We start from the raw sequence: 16240 nt of genomic DNA, 5'->3' as shown, positions 1-16240 counted from the left end.
CAATTCTGAAGAGGTCAGAGACCAGAAAGTAAAAGAAAAATGAACAAAGTAAAACAAAAGGACCACAAAAGTGAAAAACAAATTAAAAAGTGATAAATATAAAAGAAAAAGTGGGAAGTATGTGGAGGTAGAGAGAGAATATAGTCTCACAGAATGAACCAACACGGTGTTCCACTTTGTTCTGGGGTGTATTTTGGGCTGTGTGTTACAAGGTACTAATTTCTACCATTATAAATGAAAACAAGACACAGTGAGGAGGGCACTTGATAGGATGAGCACTGAGTGTTATACTATATGTTGGCAAATTGAATTTAAATTTAAAAATGTAAAAATAATAAATAAACAAAAAAAAACCCCAAAAACAAAAGCCCATAACTCATATATCTACCAGAATTAAATTGAATACATTGAAAGGAACCCAAAAATGAATAATATATCTAAGAGATGTAATTGTAGAAATATGAAAGCCAAAAGGAAAAAGCTTAAAAACAAAGAGTTGGTAAAATATTGTAGTTCAGGTAGGAAAAGAGAAAAATATTGGAAAATTTTAACTGGAAAGATAAAGGAATTGCAAGGAAAAAACTTTAAGTTCTATATACTGTTTTCCCTCAGTCCTGGAGCTTTCCAGTGCTGCTTGGTTGGTAAACTTGCTCTTCCTTTATTCTTCCAGCAGTTCTTTTGGAGTGGGGGGGTCTGCTGTGCTGATTCTCAGGTGTCTATTCCTGTGTGGGGATGCCCTGCGCCTTGCCATGTGGCCGGGCTCACCATCCAATGGAGGTTTGTGATGAGCTTTCTTCCAGGCATTTTTATTGTGTCTCTAGAAATATTGAGACTTCACTGCCCCTCCTGCAATTCTGCCCTATTTCTCCACTGAACACTTTTCAGTCAAGGAAGACTCTTTTGGCATAGATTTCTAAAGTTCCCAATTCTCCACTGTGTTGCTTTCTTGCCACAGTTTTCTGGGGATCCCTTTCCCCCCTTTCCTCTTCTTCACCTTCCTACCTTATCAAAGGTGATCACTTTTCTCTCTGTAGCATTCCAGTTATACTTTCTTTACATATCAGGTTGAATTCATAGGTGTTCAGGATGTTTTGAAAGTTATTTAGGTAAGTGTAGGGACCAGATGAATCAAGGACCCCTACTCTTCCACCATCTTACCTCATCCCCCTCACATACTAATTTTATTTTTATTTTTTTGAAGATTCACCATAGTATCTTCCATAGTGACTATAGAATTTTACAATCCCACCAGAAGTACACAAGAATTCTGGTTTTTCCACATTCTTGCCAACATTGTATTGAATGAATCACAAGAAAAAAATCTGGAAAGAGCACAAATATATGGAGGTTAGATGACATGCTACTGAACAGTGAATGCATCAACCAAGAAATCAGAGGAAATAAAAAAAAATACATGGAGGCAAATGAGAATAAAAACACAACAGATCAAAATCTTTGGGATGCAGCAATAGTGGTTCTAAGAGGGAAGTGTTTAACAGTATAGGTCTACCTCAAGAAGCAAGATCGATCTCAAAAAATCAACCAAACTTTATAACTAAAGGAGGTAGAAAAAGAAGATACAAAACCTAAAGGCAGTAGAAGGAAATAATAAAGATTAGAGAAAAAATAAGCAAAATAGAAACTAAAAAGACAAGTGGAACAGATCAAACCAGGAACTGTTTTTTTTGAAAGATGAACAAAATTGATAAGCCTTTAGCCAGACTCATTAAAAGAGAGAGAGAGAGAGAGAGAGAGAGAGAGAGAGAGAGAGAGATGACTCAAGAAAACAAAATAAAAAATGAAAGGGGAGTAATAAAAACACCATAGAAATACAAAGAATTATAAAAGAATATCATGAAAAATTATATGCAACCTATTACATATAATAGGACAACCTAGAAGAAATGGATAAGTCCCTAACATATAACCTCCCAAAACTGAATCAGGAAGGAACAGAAAATTTGAACAGATTGGTTAGTAGCAATGAAATTGAATCAGTAATCAAAAAATTCCCAATAAACAGGAGTCTAGGACCAGATGGTAATATAAATGAAGTCTACCAAATGTTTGAAGAAGAATTAATATCTATTCTTCTCAAACTCTCCCAAAAAGTAGAAAAGGAAGGAAAACTTTCAAGTTCATTCCATGAGGCCAGTATTACTCTGATACCAAAACCAGATAAAGACACTACAATAAAGAGAACTATAAGCAAATTTCTCTGAAGAACATAGATGCAAATATCTACTATATTAGTAAACTGAATCCAACAATACATTTAAAAAAATCATTCACCACAATCAAGTGGAATTGACTACCAGCATGCAAGTGTGGTTCAAATCAATTAGCATGATCATATCAAGAGAAAGCATAAAACCATATGATCATTGCAATAGACACTGAAAAAGCATTTGATAAAGTACAACCTCTATTTATGATAAAAATCCTCAGCAAAATAAGTTTGGGGGAATATACCTCAACATAATAAAAACCATATATGAAAAACCCATGGCTAACATCATACTCAATGGTGAAAAACTGAGAGCTTTTCCTCTAAGATTAGGAATAAGACAATGATGTTCACTGTCACTATTGGTATTCAGCATAGTACTAGCTGAGTCCTAGCCACAGCGATTGGACAACAAAAAGAAATCAAAGGCATCCAGATTGGTAAGAAAGAAGTAAAACTTTTGGTATTTTGCAAGTGATGAAATACTATATATAGAAAACTTGAAAGACTCCACCAAAAAGCTACTAGAACAGATAAGTGAATTCAGTAAGGTTGTAGGATAAAAAAAAAAAAATCAATGTATAGAAATCCAGGTCATTTCTATACACTAATAATGAAGTAGCAGAAAGAGAAAATAATAAAACAATCCAATTTCTATTACACCAAGAATAATAAAATACTTAGGAATAAACTTAATGAGGGAATTGAAAGACCTATATTTCTAAAACACTGATGAAAGAAATCAAAGATGACACAAATAGAAAGATAGTCCATGATCATTAAATGGAAGAACAAATATTGTCAAAATGTCCATACTTCCCAAATCAGATTTAATGCAATCACTATCAAAATACCAAGAGTATTTTATACAGAACCAGAACAAATGATCTTAAAATTGTACACAACCACAAAAGAACCCAAATCAAAGGGCATTTGTTAATTCTTTCGTGTATTCTTTATAGTCTTTTTAAAAATCTAATAAAATTCTATATATTTCTTGATTTGTCCAGTATATTTTAATTTTCATTATTTATAGTTATTGCTAAAGAAAATGCTATATTTTCTCTTTTCTTCTAAATGTAAAAGTTATTGATTTCTTCATATTAATGTTGTATTCCATTATTTCACTGAATTACTTTGCTGTCAGTAGTTTTTCCACTTGATTTTCAGAGTTTTCAGGTTTGTAATCTATAAATGGGTCTTTGATTTCTTTTTGTTGTCCAATTGCTGTGGCTCGAACCCATGACCCTGAGATCATGACCTAAGCTGAAATTAAGAGTTGTCTGCTTAACCTACTGAGCTACGCAGGAGCTCCTTATCTTTTTAATTTTTACATATATTTCTTTCTCTATTTACAATGGCTGATAACCTTTGGGACAATGTTAAAGAAGGCAATGAATGTGACCTTGATTTTTGTTTTCTTAATCTGAGTGAGAATATTATTTTTTCATGAGACATGATACTGAGTTTGGATGTTTATAGATTTAGTTTCTATTCCTACTTTATTAATTGTTTTAAAATAAAGAGTAGTTTTTGACTTTATCAAACATCTCCTCATCAGTGAAAATAATTATGTGTATATGTGTGTATGTATCTATGTATGTATATATTCATTCCAGTTTATTCTACTTTTTTTCCTGAAGAATTTACTCTTGAATATGCCTGAGAACCTTATCTTTACATAAATACATTCACATTTATATTTTGTTATATATTTTCTTCTGGTAAGTTTCTATTACTTCTTAACATCTACCTGCCTTTAGGTAGGTAGGTTCAGCTCTTTTGATCTCAGTACTCTGTTTTATGTTTCAGTTTTTGTTCCATAGTGTTTATGTATTTTATTAAGGGAAAAAGGCTAAATCCTTCTATAATTTATTTCCTAAAATAAATCATATTTGGTGGTGTATTTGTCTTAAATACAATATGTCTTTCTTTTTTTAGTACTATATTCTTGTATGTTTAGGATATTAAAAATATTTTGGGGTGCCTGGGTGGCTCAGTCTATTAAGCATCTGCCTTTGGCTCAGGTCACGATCCCAGGGTCCTGGGATCTAGCCCTGCTGTATGGGGCTCACTATTCGTGGGGAACTTGCTTCTCTCTGTCCTCCCTGCTCATGCTCTCTCTCTCTCAAATAAAGTCTTTTAAAAAAATTTTATGTTACTTTCTGGTTTTTATTTTTTTAAATTAAAACTTGCAAAAAGTCTGTTATTCAAGGCTATTTATTATTATTATTATTATTATTATTATTATTATTATTATTATTTACCTTCAAACTGGGTGGGATGATTCCCCTTAGGAGCTTATCATATCTTAAGTTGTTTTTGTTTTTCTTTAGAATTGCCAATATAACTGACCTGAGAAGAAATGGATTTGATTTTGTGGGTAACACTGTTAGGTGAATTAATTGCCTACAACTTATCAGGCAGAAAGACTTTGTGTTGAGGATAAAACAGAACTCCAGATTTTGCCCCCATGTCCTCCAAAATCTTGCACAACATACTTGCCTGGTCTGTCCATTCTCTAGAAGTGATCCAAATTATGCCTTCTTCTTTTGGAGCTTTGCTTGTTTGAATCCAACTGGGAATGACTGAGGAGATTCCTAAATTCAAGTTGCTAGTTTCAGAAAATTCCGTGTAGAGTCTTAGTGCCGTGCCTGGAATACACTATGCACTTAGTATATAGTAGTTATTATTTATATTAACTTATTTTACCAAGGTTTTTGTTGTATTTGATTTTATTCCAGTCCCAGACTAAGTTATTGTTTTAATTTCCATTTATGATTACAGAAGTCATTAGATCTTTTTGCTGTTGTTCTAGTTCTAAGGTTTTGTTTGCTTTTATTCAAAATCATCTTTCCTAAGCATCTGTTTATTGTTCTTTTTGGATTCTCCTTCTATTGGTTCATTGACTGATTTTCTATATTCTGTTTTTTTTTTTAATTTTATTTTCCATTAATCATGGTGTTTTCCAGCTGGGAAGGATAAGGCGGCCCCACTTTTATCAGTGAATGCCGCATTCACCTTTTCTCTCTCTTCTCTGCATTTTCAGGCCTCAGAAGCCCTCTTCATCTCTGCATTGTACCAACAATCTGCACTATATCCTTAACCAGGCAAAAATAATTTCATCCTTTTTGCTGATTTCCTTTAAGTTAGTTACAAATGGCACATTGTCTTTGGACAAGGACCCCCTTCTGTCCCTTTACGGTCTTCAGAAGGTTGTAGAGCTAAAACATAGAGACCAGCAACACATCATCATTTTGTAACTCTCAGGCCAGAGGCAGTAAAAAGGTAACTCAGTTAGGAAAAGTGATTCATACAAAGATCATCCGCTTTGTATAAGTTTTTGGAATTTTCTGATATAAATACTCAAAGTCCAATTTTCATGTTACCATCTAAATCTTCATCCACAAGCCTGGGAAAGCTTCCCAGGTCATAAGAACTTTGGAAAGAAGGTCTTTTATTTTCTTTCCAACTTAAATAATTTTCTTTTAAAGAGTGGTTGGTGCTTCAACTGGCAAGAACCAGAATTATTTGTCACTTCAAAGACTCCATGTTTGAGCCACACAAAGATTACATTTTCACTCTGTGCCTGCATAGAGTATGTCTAGTATCTTCTCACGTTACACAAAAAGAACTGAGAGAAATAGATTTCACATAGAAGCAAGTGCTAATAATTTATAAAACAAGCTACATGGTTTGAGATTAACAGTAATACACAAATAATAGCACACAAAATTTATTTGTTAGAGGTACCACAAGAAGTATGTGCTTGCAAGGATTATCCATATAGATATATGCATATATATTCTATAGGAATTTCACACATATGTCCACTACTTGTCCAAATACAATATGCACTTGCATATATAGAACAAAAGAGATAAATCTAGTCAACAATGAAAATGGTTCTTCATTGCTTAAGTTTCTCTTTGTACCTCTGTGATTTTAGATAAATCATACTTCATTATTCTCTATTCCTGCACATTTTTATCCCTTTCCCAAAGATAATTATATATTGATTTAATCTTTATTTCGTTAAAGTTACAATTTTAACTGGATGGGGAACCTCATTCTAAATACTTTCAAAGTAAATGTTTTGGCATAAAAATGATTGAAATATAGCAGTCACATTAAAATTATTTGCAGTCGTCACGTGACTTCTAACACTCCCCCTACAATTAATTGGGGTCTTAAAATGATCCTCAAACAGATCAGATTTTAAAGAAGTTTTTTTTTTTCTTAAAAACATCCCACTCAGCACATTTGCATAGCAAGTACCTCTGAAGAAATTTATAAATGTTTCAATCTTTTCTTTTCTAACATCATTATAAATGACTTCATGACAAGTGCAAATTTTCCTCCTTGTTCTTTGGGAAGTACCAATCAGACGTGGATTTGAGTGACATCTCTTTTAAGGAAGAACAAAGAGACAGGCAGCTCAAATAATTATAAAATCCTGACTTGTTACTGTCACAATGATTGCCTGAGCTTTAAAAAAGAAATGGGACATTAATGGTACAATGTAAATAATTGTGTAGGCTCTGAGATGATTAGTTAGCAAGGTGGTAAAATTATCTTGTCAAAAATAAAGTATTTTTAAATATCTGAAAAGAAACTCTAAAATATCCATCCTAATAATGAAATCCGTGAGATCCAGCACTACTATACCCAGAATAATGATAACTAAAAATAGGATTCTGTATTTTTACCAAAAATACGTATAAAGAAAATGTTGTTCTCTATGTCTCTGAATCTTCAGTTCATTATCAAATGCCATCCTATCAGTTCAACTGTATCAAAATGAAATGCTTCATCTTGGGTTTATAGGCATTTCTGCTAAAATAAGTCCTGATCTGTTTTTTTTATGAGCCACTTCCATCATTGGTATTGTCATTGGTATAATAAATTACATTGCTGACCACTAATTCTGATTTTCTTTTTTCACATTTTTTCTCTCATTATTTCTCACAAGAACCCTAGGAAATACTGTTATTATGCTCAATGTGTAGATGTGAAAATTACAGCATGGAGAATATAAGTAACTTGGCCAAAATTTTATAGCTAGTATGAGGGAGAAGCAAGATTTCATACAAGTTAATCTTCATTGCCTTCAAAATAAGTATTAAAGATAATTTTGCGGGATCCCTGGGTGGCGCAGCGGTTTAGCGCCTGCCTTTGGCCCAGGGCGCGATCCTGGAGACCCGGGATCGAATCCCACGTCAGGCTCCCGGTGCATGGAGCCTGCTTCTCCCTCTGCCTATGTCTCTGCCTCTCTCTCTCTCTCTGTGACTATCATAAATAATAAAAAAAAAAAAGAAAAATAATTGGTTAAAGATAATTTTGCCCAATTTTTATATTATATTTGAAAACACAGATACAATTACATAATACATAATATTTTACATTACATAATATTTTATCTTTTAAATGTGTATTTTCTTAATGATTTTTTAACTTTTCCTTAAGAAATGTTGCTAGGAGCAATTTTTACTGATTCAAATTTTCATAAATATTGCCAAACTGCTTTCAGGGATTTATGTTTCCCTTAGCAGCATATGAAAGTTTTCTTTTTACTACTACTTTTCCTGTAGTATTGTTGTTTTCTTGGGGTGCCTATATGGCTCAGTTGGTTAAGTGGCCAACTCTTGATTTCAGCTCAGGACATCTCCTGATGTCCTTGATTTGATCTCAGGTCTTGAGATCAAGCCCTGCATCCCTGCATAGGGATGCTTAAGATTCTCTCTCTCTCTCCCTCTCTCTGCCCCTCACCTCCCCCTGCGCTACTTGAATATGTGCTCTCTCCCTCTCTCTAAAAAAAAAATATTGATTTACTTGAGAAGGAAACATTTTTTGTTCTTTTTGTCAGGTATTTTTTAACAGGATACTATATATGAAAACATAAATAAAAATATTAGATTATTGGCAATTGAAAGCTCTCAATATAATATTATCTGACCAATATTTATTAATTATTTTAACCTTTAATGAGCTCATTCTATTTTCCAGAAATTCTGCAAAGTTCGTTAGGTCAAGATATATAAGGCCCAGTTTGGTGCTTCTGGAGCCTAGATAGAAAGCTATATGATAGCAATAAAGATTTTGCATGATTACTACCATAGGAGTTAAAAGTTGCTTTTTAACCCTAGGTTCTGGCTTGTATTATGGGAGAAACTCATGGAAGAGATGACCTTTGCATTTTGTCTTGATACATGAATAGGGATTTGTAAAATAGAAAATAGATACGAGTATTTTAGGGAAGGCACAGAACATAACCAAAGTTAAGAGGAATGAAAAAGTTAAATTCAAGAAATAGTTAAAAAAATAAGTTTTTACTGGAACCTTGAATGATGGTTCTCAGAACTACAAGGGATGGAACATGAAAGATTGTAGCAAGGCATGCAGATACTTTCTGTGTGTTAGAATGAGAGTCAATAAATAGATTCACTGTTTAATTGTAAAAAACTGTATCAGCCTTGACAGGTCATTTTGAAAAGTATGATCATTATTAGAAATTCAAGATCTAGTTATTTCTTTTAATTGCTCCAATTTTGTAGCGAATTATTTTTAAATATCCTGAGGAAGATAACTGGTACCTTCTAAAGTGATAAAATATTCCAATAGCCTCACTTTGTCTCTTCAATGTTATGTCCCACAACCTCTCAAAGATGCCCAATCATTGGTCCAGACAGCTTCCAACAAGCACTGCACTGGATTTGAATTCAATCATTTTACTCATTTTGTTCTCATGTGAAATATTCACACTCTGCCCTCCTCTCTATTGTCCATATATGATGTATCCATCAAGACTAAGCTTAAATACTTGCTCTTCTATAAGTCTTCCAGCTTCAAGGGAAACATTTCTATAGCACTGATATTCTCTGGCCCCCAAACTTTGCATTTTATGCATTGTCTTTGTTCTTCTTTGCTTTCATAGTTCATAGAGTTGAGCTTTCAGGGATTTACGCATTATCTTCTATTCTTACAGACCGAGAAAATTAGCCTAAGAAAATACCTGAAGATCATACTAGTGATTATTTTGTGCATTTGTTCATTTAAGTATTTTTCAAGTAATTGCTGTGTTCCTAGCATATGAAAGACACTTGTCAGGTACTAAAGATCAAGAGTGAACATGGTTTTTCAGACGGAGTCCAGAGCCTAATAGGGGAGCCAGATATTGAAGCAAATTTTTTTGAGTTATTTGTATGATATGAGGACAATAGCAATCTATCCATTGTGGGTGGATGTGGGAGTGAGGTGTGTGAAATTTAGTGAAGACTTTATAGAAAGGAGTGACCACAGGCTTGTGAAGAATGGGGTATTTAACAGGCTAATAAATGAGTTATATATTTCTAGACAGAAGAAATAGCAGATACTAATGAGCAGAGAAGACATATCAGGGAACTGCAGATGCTGTGGTATGATTGAATTATGTGGTTAGGAATGGCGGAAACATACAATGAGACTAATAGGGTAGACAAGGACCTTTGTGACTTGAAATGGGGTTTGAGTGTATCTTGTAATTGAAATGGCAGTCTTGAAGGATTTAATCACTAAGGTACCATGATCTCATTTGTGTATTCCAAATACTACCCTGTGGAATAGAGGAAAATGGATCGAGGATAGAAGAAACAAAGTCAGGGGATAAAGTTAAGGATCTATTTTAGTATGCCAGGTAAGAAGGGTCCTTTTTGTACAAGTATTCTTTCAGATAAAATAGGATTTTGTAACTTAGTGGATTCAATGCTTGAGGGAGGAGAGGAGCCCAAAGATGATACGTAGATATTTCTGCTTAGATAACCAGATGGTGCATTAGCCAAGATAAGCTAGCAAGGACAAGAAATGGTTTGGATGATGGATACAATAAATTCTGTTATATAAATGCTAATTTAGAGGCTGCTGTGCATCCAGGAAGTGGTCATATAAAATAGGATACTGGATATACCTGTCTGGGCCTTAGAGGAAAGATCTGGGCTGAGCATGTAGGTTTGTAAGTCGTCAGAATGGAAATAGATACAATTACTCAGAAAGACAGTCAAGAATGAAAAGCATACACTTTTGAGGGGCGCAGGTATCTGAGGGCTCCCATTCCTTGTCATATGCGCATCAATAAAAATCTCTGTTTTGATATATGAAATACTTTAAAGCTGTTATCAAGACACACATATTTGACAAATCAGAGACAACTTAAGACCTGCAATGGGGCAGATGGAGTGGAGGCGCCAGGAGCCTCTGTACATTTCAGGTGAATCCCAATTTGCCCCTCTACAGTTCTGTCATTGAAACTGGGAACAAATGGACTTCAAAACAAGATTAAGAACACCTAATGTTGAATTGAATGATTTAAAGACTGCTGCTGACATAATTTCCTTTTTATTTTTTTTATTTTTTTAAAGATTTTATTAATTTATTCATGATAGACAGAGAGAGAGAGAGAGAGAGAGGCAGAGACACAGGCAGAGGGAGAAGCAGGCTCCATGCAGGGAGCCCGACATGGGACTCGATCCCGGGACTCCAGGATCACGCCCTGGGCCAAAGGCAGGCGCTAAACTGCTGAGCCACCCAGGGATCCCCTAATTTCCTTTTTAGAACTTAACATATTGATGAAACTCATGTGGAACTGGACTACCTTTTGTCATTTGATGTCTAAGCTGGCAGTCCTTACTAGACAACAAATTTTAGGTTTACAAAAATCCTTCTACCTATATAAGGTGACGTGAACCCTAAGTTAGACTAAAATTGGTAAAATAATGAAGACGAGCTAGCAAAGGGAATTGAGACAATGTGCCATACCACTGTCGCATGTTTCACAGAGCTCGGGACATCTAAGTACTACAAGAATTAATTTGCATTCTAGTGGGGCATTACTCTAGGAGTCCTCATTTCTATAGAGTTGAGGATTGAATGTGACTCACAGAATTAGAAAGAGCTATATTCACAGGAGAAGGGAAGTGCAGAGGGGCGGTATAAAAACTGTTCACAGATTGTGCATTTAAGATTGTAGTTATGGAAGTTTGTTTTCTTACATTTGTTCCTTTTCACATTGAACTTTCTATTTCTACTGTAAATTTCTCGATTAAATAATCCAGCACTTCCTCCTTGTCTCCCTTTCCTCCCTCCATTCCTTTCTTTCTTCCTTTGCTTTAGAGTTTCTAGCACTGAACATAACATTCTGGTTAATAAATACTCATACATTCTTAAAAATATGCATAAACGTGAGTGAAATTGTTTTAATCAGTTAGGTTTTTATGGTTGATGAAAACTTTGGATCATGTTTACAATCAAACACGGAAGGTTTTGGGGTCCTTAATTTCATTTCTTCGTATTTCATATCCAACTTTTATAACTTACTGCTCAAATTTTGTGACTTCAGCACACTAATAATATATTTACTTATAAACCATTTGAAAAGATTGAATTGCCAAAACTTACAGACTGATAATGTTCTGCTTCACAAAGAATGCTGAGCTGTAGAAAATTTGTTCAGCAAAGTTGTTTGGATTTCAACTTATTTTAAATTTATGGGAATTGGCAGCCCTCTTTCTTTATCCAGAGGCAATGCTTCGGGCACTTTTTCCTATTTTCATCATATGTACTGGAAAATATAAATGTATTTAATCTTAAAAGTATTTGGAATTCCTTGTGCCCACATTTTGATTCTAGTGTTAGAATCTTTATTATGTGTACAGGTGCTAATTATTCAAGTATCACATCTTGTTAAGTGTTCTGGAAGTATTATTGTGTTTCTTTTTAATAAGTCACAGATAATTAAGATTAACTCTAGAAATAAACTGCCCGTATTGTGTCCTCTCCATTATTTTTAAAATTAAGACTAGAGATACAAAAAGCAAATGTTAGAATACTATGTTTTGGATTTGCAGAGGGGGGAAAAAGCCTTGGTTCCTGATTCCACCAAAACTAAGTATGTGATTTATGCTTTAGTCTTCTGTTGCTATCTAACTATATCAAAACTTAGTGTTTAAGGCAGTGACCACTGCCTTTGCTAACATGCAGGGAGAATGTGGGTGGGTTTTTCTACTGCACCAATCTCTCAAGTGGTTGTAGTAACATGGAGGCTGGGCCTGAATAACCAGTATGGCTTTGCTTGTCAGGTGCCTCAGCAAGGATGGTGTTGGAGGCAGAACAGGTCCTTTCTCTCTATGTGGCTTTTTTCTATGTGGCCTGCCCTGGGCTTCCTTACTTGGGCAGCTCCTAGTATCAAATATTCTAAACAGCAGAAACAAAATTGCAAAGCTTTTTAGGCCCAGGCTCAGAAGTTGCAAAACATCATTTTGACTGTGTCCTATCAGACAAAACAAACCACAAGATCAATCTAGGTCTAATGAGAGAGGAACTAGACTTTGTTTCTTGATAGGGGACTGGCAAAGGCACTTTGCAAATGAGCATTATGTCATAGGAAATACTGTTGTGACCATTGTTAGAAACCCCATCTACCATAACCCGTTCTCTTTATTTTATTGAGGCTAGGTTGTCTTCCTTTGTAAAATGAGGTGGTTAATTAATTTATGCAATGTATAATGGCTAGACAGTTAAAAAAAAGACTACTGTACAAAACAGATAATAGCTTTTTTCCTCTGCAGCTCATTTTGGGACTGAATTAGGTGCACTTTAAAATTCCCACTCTTAGGGCTCTTAATGATGGAGTACAAACTAAGGGGTGTTGGAGGGTTGTAGGTGGGGAATGGGCTAAATGGGTGCTGGGTATTAAGGAGGGCACTTGTTATGATGAGCACTGCGTGCATATGTAAGTGATGAATCACTAAATTCTACTCCTGAAACCACATTACACTGTATGTTAACTAACTAGAATTAAAAAAAAAAAAACTTTGAAAAAAACAAAAGATTCCTTTTCTTAGAATATTCAGTGACATTTAAAATTAAACTAAAGAACAGCCATAGTTTCTTACTGGAGGATATGCTTTGTCCTAAATAATATTTTACTGTCTGATGTAAAATAGTTTTCTTGTTTAGATTTTTTAAAAGTGGTCTGATTATGCAGATTCTGTGGTAGTTCATTATTTTAAAATGATTTCTGTTTCTGCATACAACAAACAAAAAAGAAAGCCTCCATCTCTGAATGGTTAAATACAATTTTGATGAAGGAAGTAGGACATATTGGTTGGAGTTCTCTAAAGTAGCTACTGATGGAATTAAGGATAATGATTTTGAATTTATTTGCTCGGCACAAGGACTAGACATTAAATGACATAGAATAAAACTGTAACATTTCCCTTTTATTCACTAGCTGATAGTCATTAAAACACAAAGCAAAGTAGCTCAGCTTTTTAGTGAGACCCAAGTCTTCGGGACAAAATTATGACGTGCAATTTGTCAGCATCACCATTTAATATAAAATGAAATGAGCAAATCTTGTATCACACCTTTCCCAAACCATTGTATTTAGCCTTTCAAAATCTTATGGTTGTAGGTTCCAAAAGTAGAGTCAATTACCCCGACATATGAAACTGATGAATTAACTAATTTGTATTCTCTCTAACCGTTTTTGATGAAACTCCATAAACATGCTGTTAGTTCCATTCCTCTGAGCTTTGAATAGTTTACTGTTCGTGACGATAAAAGCACGACAGGGAATACTTTAACATATGCCAGATTCAAACTGAGTGAAATATGACAGTTTATAATCTGTGAGACAGAAGATTGATCTTTGAAAAATATTTGCATATAAAGTACCTGCTTCAACAACATAATTCTGAAAGCCCACATGAACTGAAATCCAGGGCTTTTCACTTATGTATAAATCATAAGTAGGGTGTATCTCCTTAATTATACATAAAATATTTTTCCCTCTGGGACTGTTTTTATAGGTATTATTTTAATTAATAATGGAAAGATGAGAACTGTGGAAATAATAACCAAGAGAAAATCGTGAATGCTCAATTTGAGGGAGTGAAATGTCATAATTTTTTTTCTGAAAAATAATATATTCATATAAATATATAAGTATGAAGATGTAGTTAGAGAGTCTTATCCCACTGTTCTCATTAGGTCTTTTCTCTTTAAAGAACGGAAGGGAGCAGAGAAGTTTTGATTTTTGTTCACAGAAAGGAAAAGGGACCATGTTCCCTTCATTATTTTGTTCTATTTTTGATTTAAATAGTATCATTCAGTAAAATTGATTGTTTAAACATGCAGTTCTATGAATTTAACCTGTGGATAGAGTCATATAACTACCAGCACAGTTAGGTACAGGACATTACATCACCGCAAAGAGCAGTCTTGTGCTACCCCTTTGTCATCGCCCCCTTCATCTCTGACAACCACTAATCTGCATCCCATCATTATAGTTTTTAAGTGTTATAGAAATGTACTCTTACAGTATGTAACCTTTTGAGACTGAATTCTTCCACTTAGCATAATGCATTTGAGATTCATCCAAATTGTTGCATTTATCAATCGTTAATTTATTTTCATTGCTTAATGGGATTCCATTGTGTGGTTGTACCACATGTGTTTATCAGTTTACTCAGAAAAGGTCATCTGGGTCATTTCCAGTGTTTAGTAGTTATTAATAGGGCTGCTATAATCATTCATGTATAGGTTTTATATGGAAATATGCTTCTATTTCTCTAAGGTAAATACCCAAGAGCAGGGTGTCTGGGTTTACGGTAGTTGTATGTTTAACTTCTTCCAGAAACTGCTAAACTGTTTTCCTGGCTGGCTGAATCATTTCACACCCCCTAAGCAAGATATTAGAGTTTAGTTGCTCCACATCCTTGCCAACACTTGGTTTGTCAGTGTTTTTTTGTTTTTTGTTTTTTTTACTTTAGCCATTCTAAAATACTTCTTAAACACACACACACACACACACACACACACAAACACAGGCACACCATGACTTATTAACTCCTTGGTTTTAGACAAGAGTAGTATGGTAAGCCTTTAACGTGAAATCTTTTTTAAAAAAAAATAGAACAGTATATTAGACTCCATCATAGAAAAGAGTTTTATGCCATTAAAAATACAAAGTGGAGTATGAAAATAGGACAAAACACAGTAATATACCTTCAAATTTTAAGAATTTTTTCAAAACGATTTCTTTTTTTCTCTGTGCCTCTGTCTAGGCTTAACATTCATTATATCCCAGTTGGACGATAGTGATAGTTTACCAAACCACATCAATCCTTTTGGTTTATTTCTCCTCTAATCAACCCTTCAAGTTGCTAACAACATTATCAATCTAAAATAGAAATCTAATTATAATACTCTCCTGTTTTGACCCTTTACTGCCACAAGGTAAGACTCTTTACTCAGTCACAACCTACCTTTCCAGTCTCCATGGCAGTTATTCCAGCCACTCTGGAACCTTCACTATTCTAAGTAAATCCCATGATGGTTCAAGTTCTGGTATCTTTGTAGCTGTATTGAATAACTGCTCTTCTCCACTCAATGCAGATTCATTTACATTCCCTTCTCTATGTACTTCACTGATAATTCTAAATTTTTTTTCTTTAATCTACGATAGTCACACACAGAGAGTGAAAGAGAGAGAGAGAGAGAGAGAGAGAGAGAGGCAGAGACACAGGAGGAGGGAGAAGCAGGCTCCATGCAGAGAGCCTGATACGGGACTCGATTTTGGGACTCCAGGATCGCGCCCTGGGCCAAAGGCAGGCGCCAAACCACTGCACCACTCAGGGATCCCTTCACTGATAATTCTAAAGTGAGTTCCTCTCTCTTAAGCTCTCCCAGTTCTTTGAAGGGCACAACTATGTCATCTTTGTAACTGCAACACATTTCCTGACGTGTAATATACATTTCATATGAATGTATTGAATGATAGAATAAGTGATTTGATTTTACAAATTAGGACACTGAAGCATTAGTGGTTAAGTAATAGAAGTTAACAAAGGAGCAGAGATGCATTTAAAACAGGAAGACAATTATGAATGTGGTGGCTTTTCCACCAAAGCATCTCACTAATGTATGAGTCTTGGTAATTTAAATTAATCGATTTGAATGGTTGACTTAATGATGGCT

This window comes from Vulpes lagopus, chromosome 17, assembly GCF_018345385.1.
Source record: "Vulpes lagopus strain Blue_001 chromosome 17, ASM1834538v1, whole genome shotgun sequence".
Taxonomy (NCBI): Eukaryota; Metazoa; Chordata; class Mammalia; order Carnivora; family Canidae; genus Vulpes; species Vulpes lagopus.
This window is presented reverse-complemented; position numbering follows the sequence as displayed.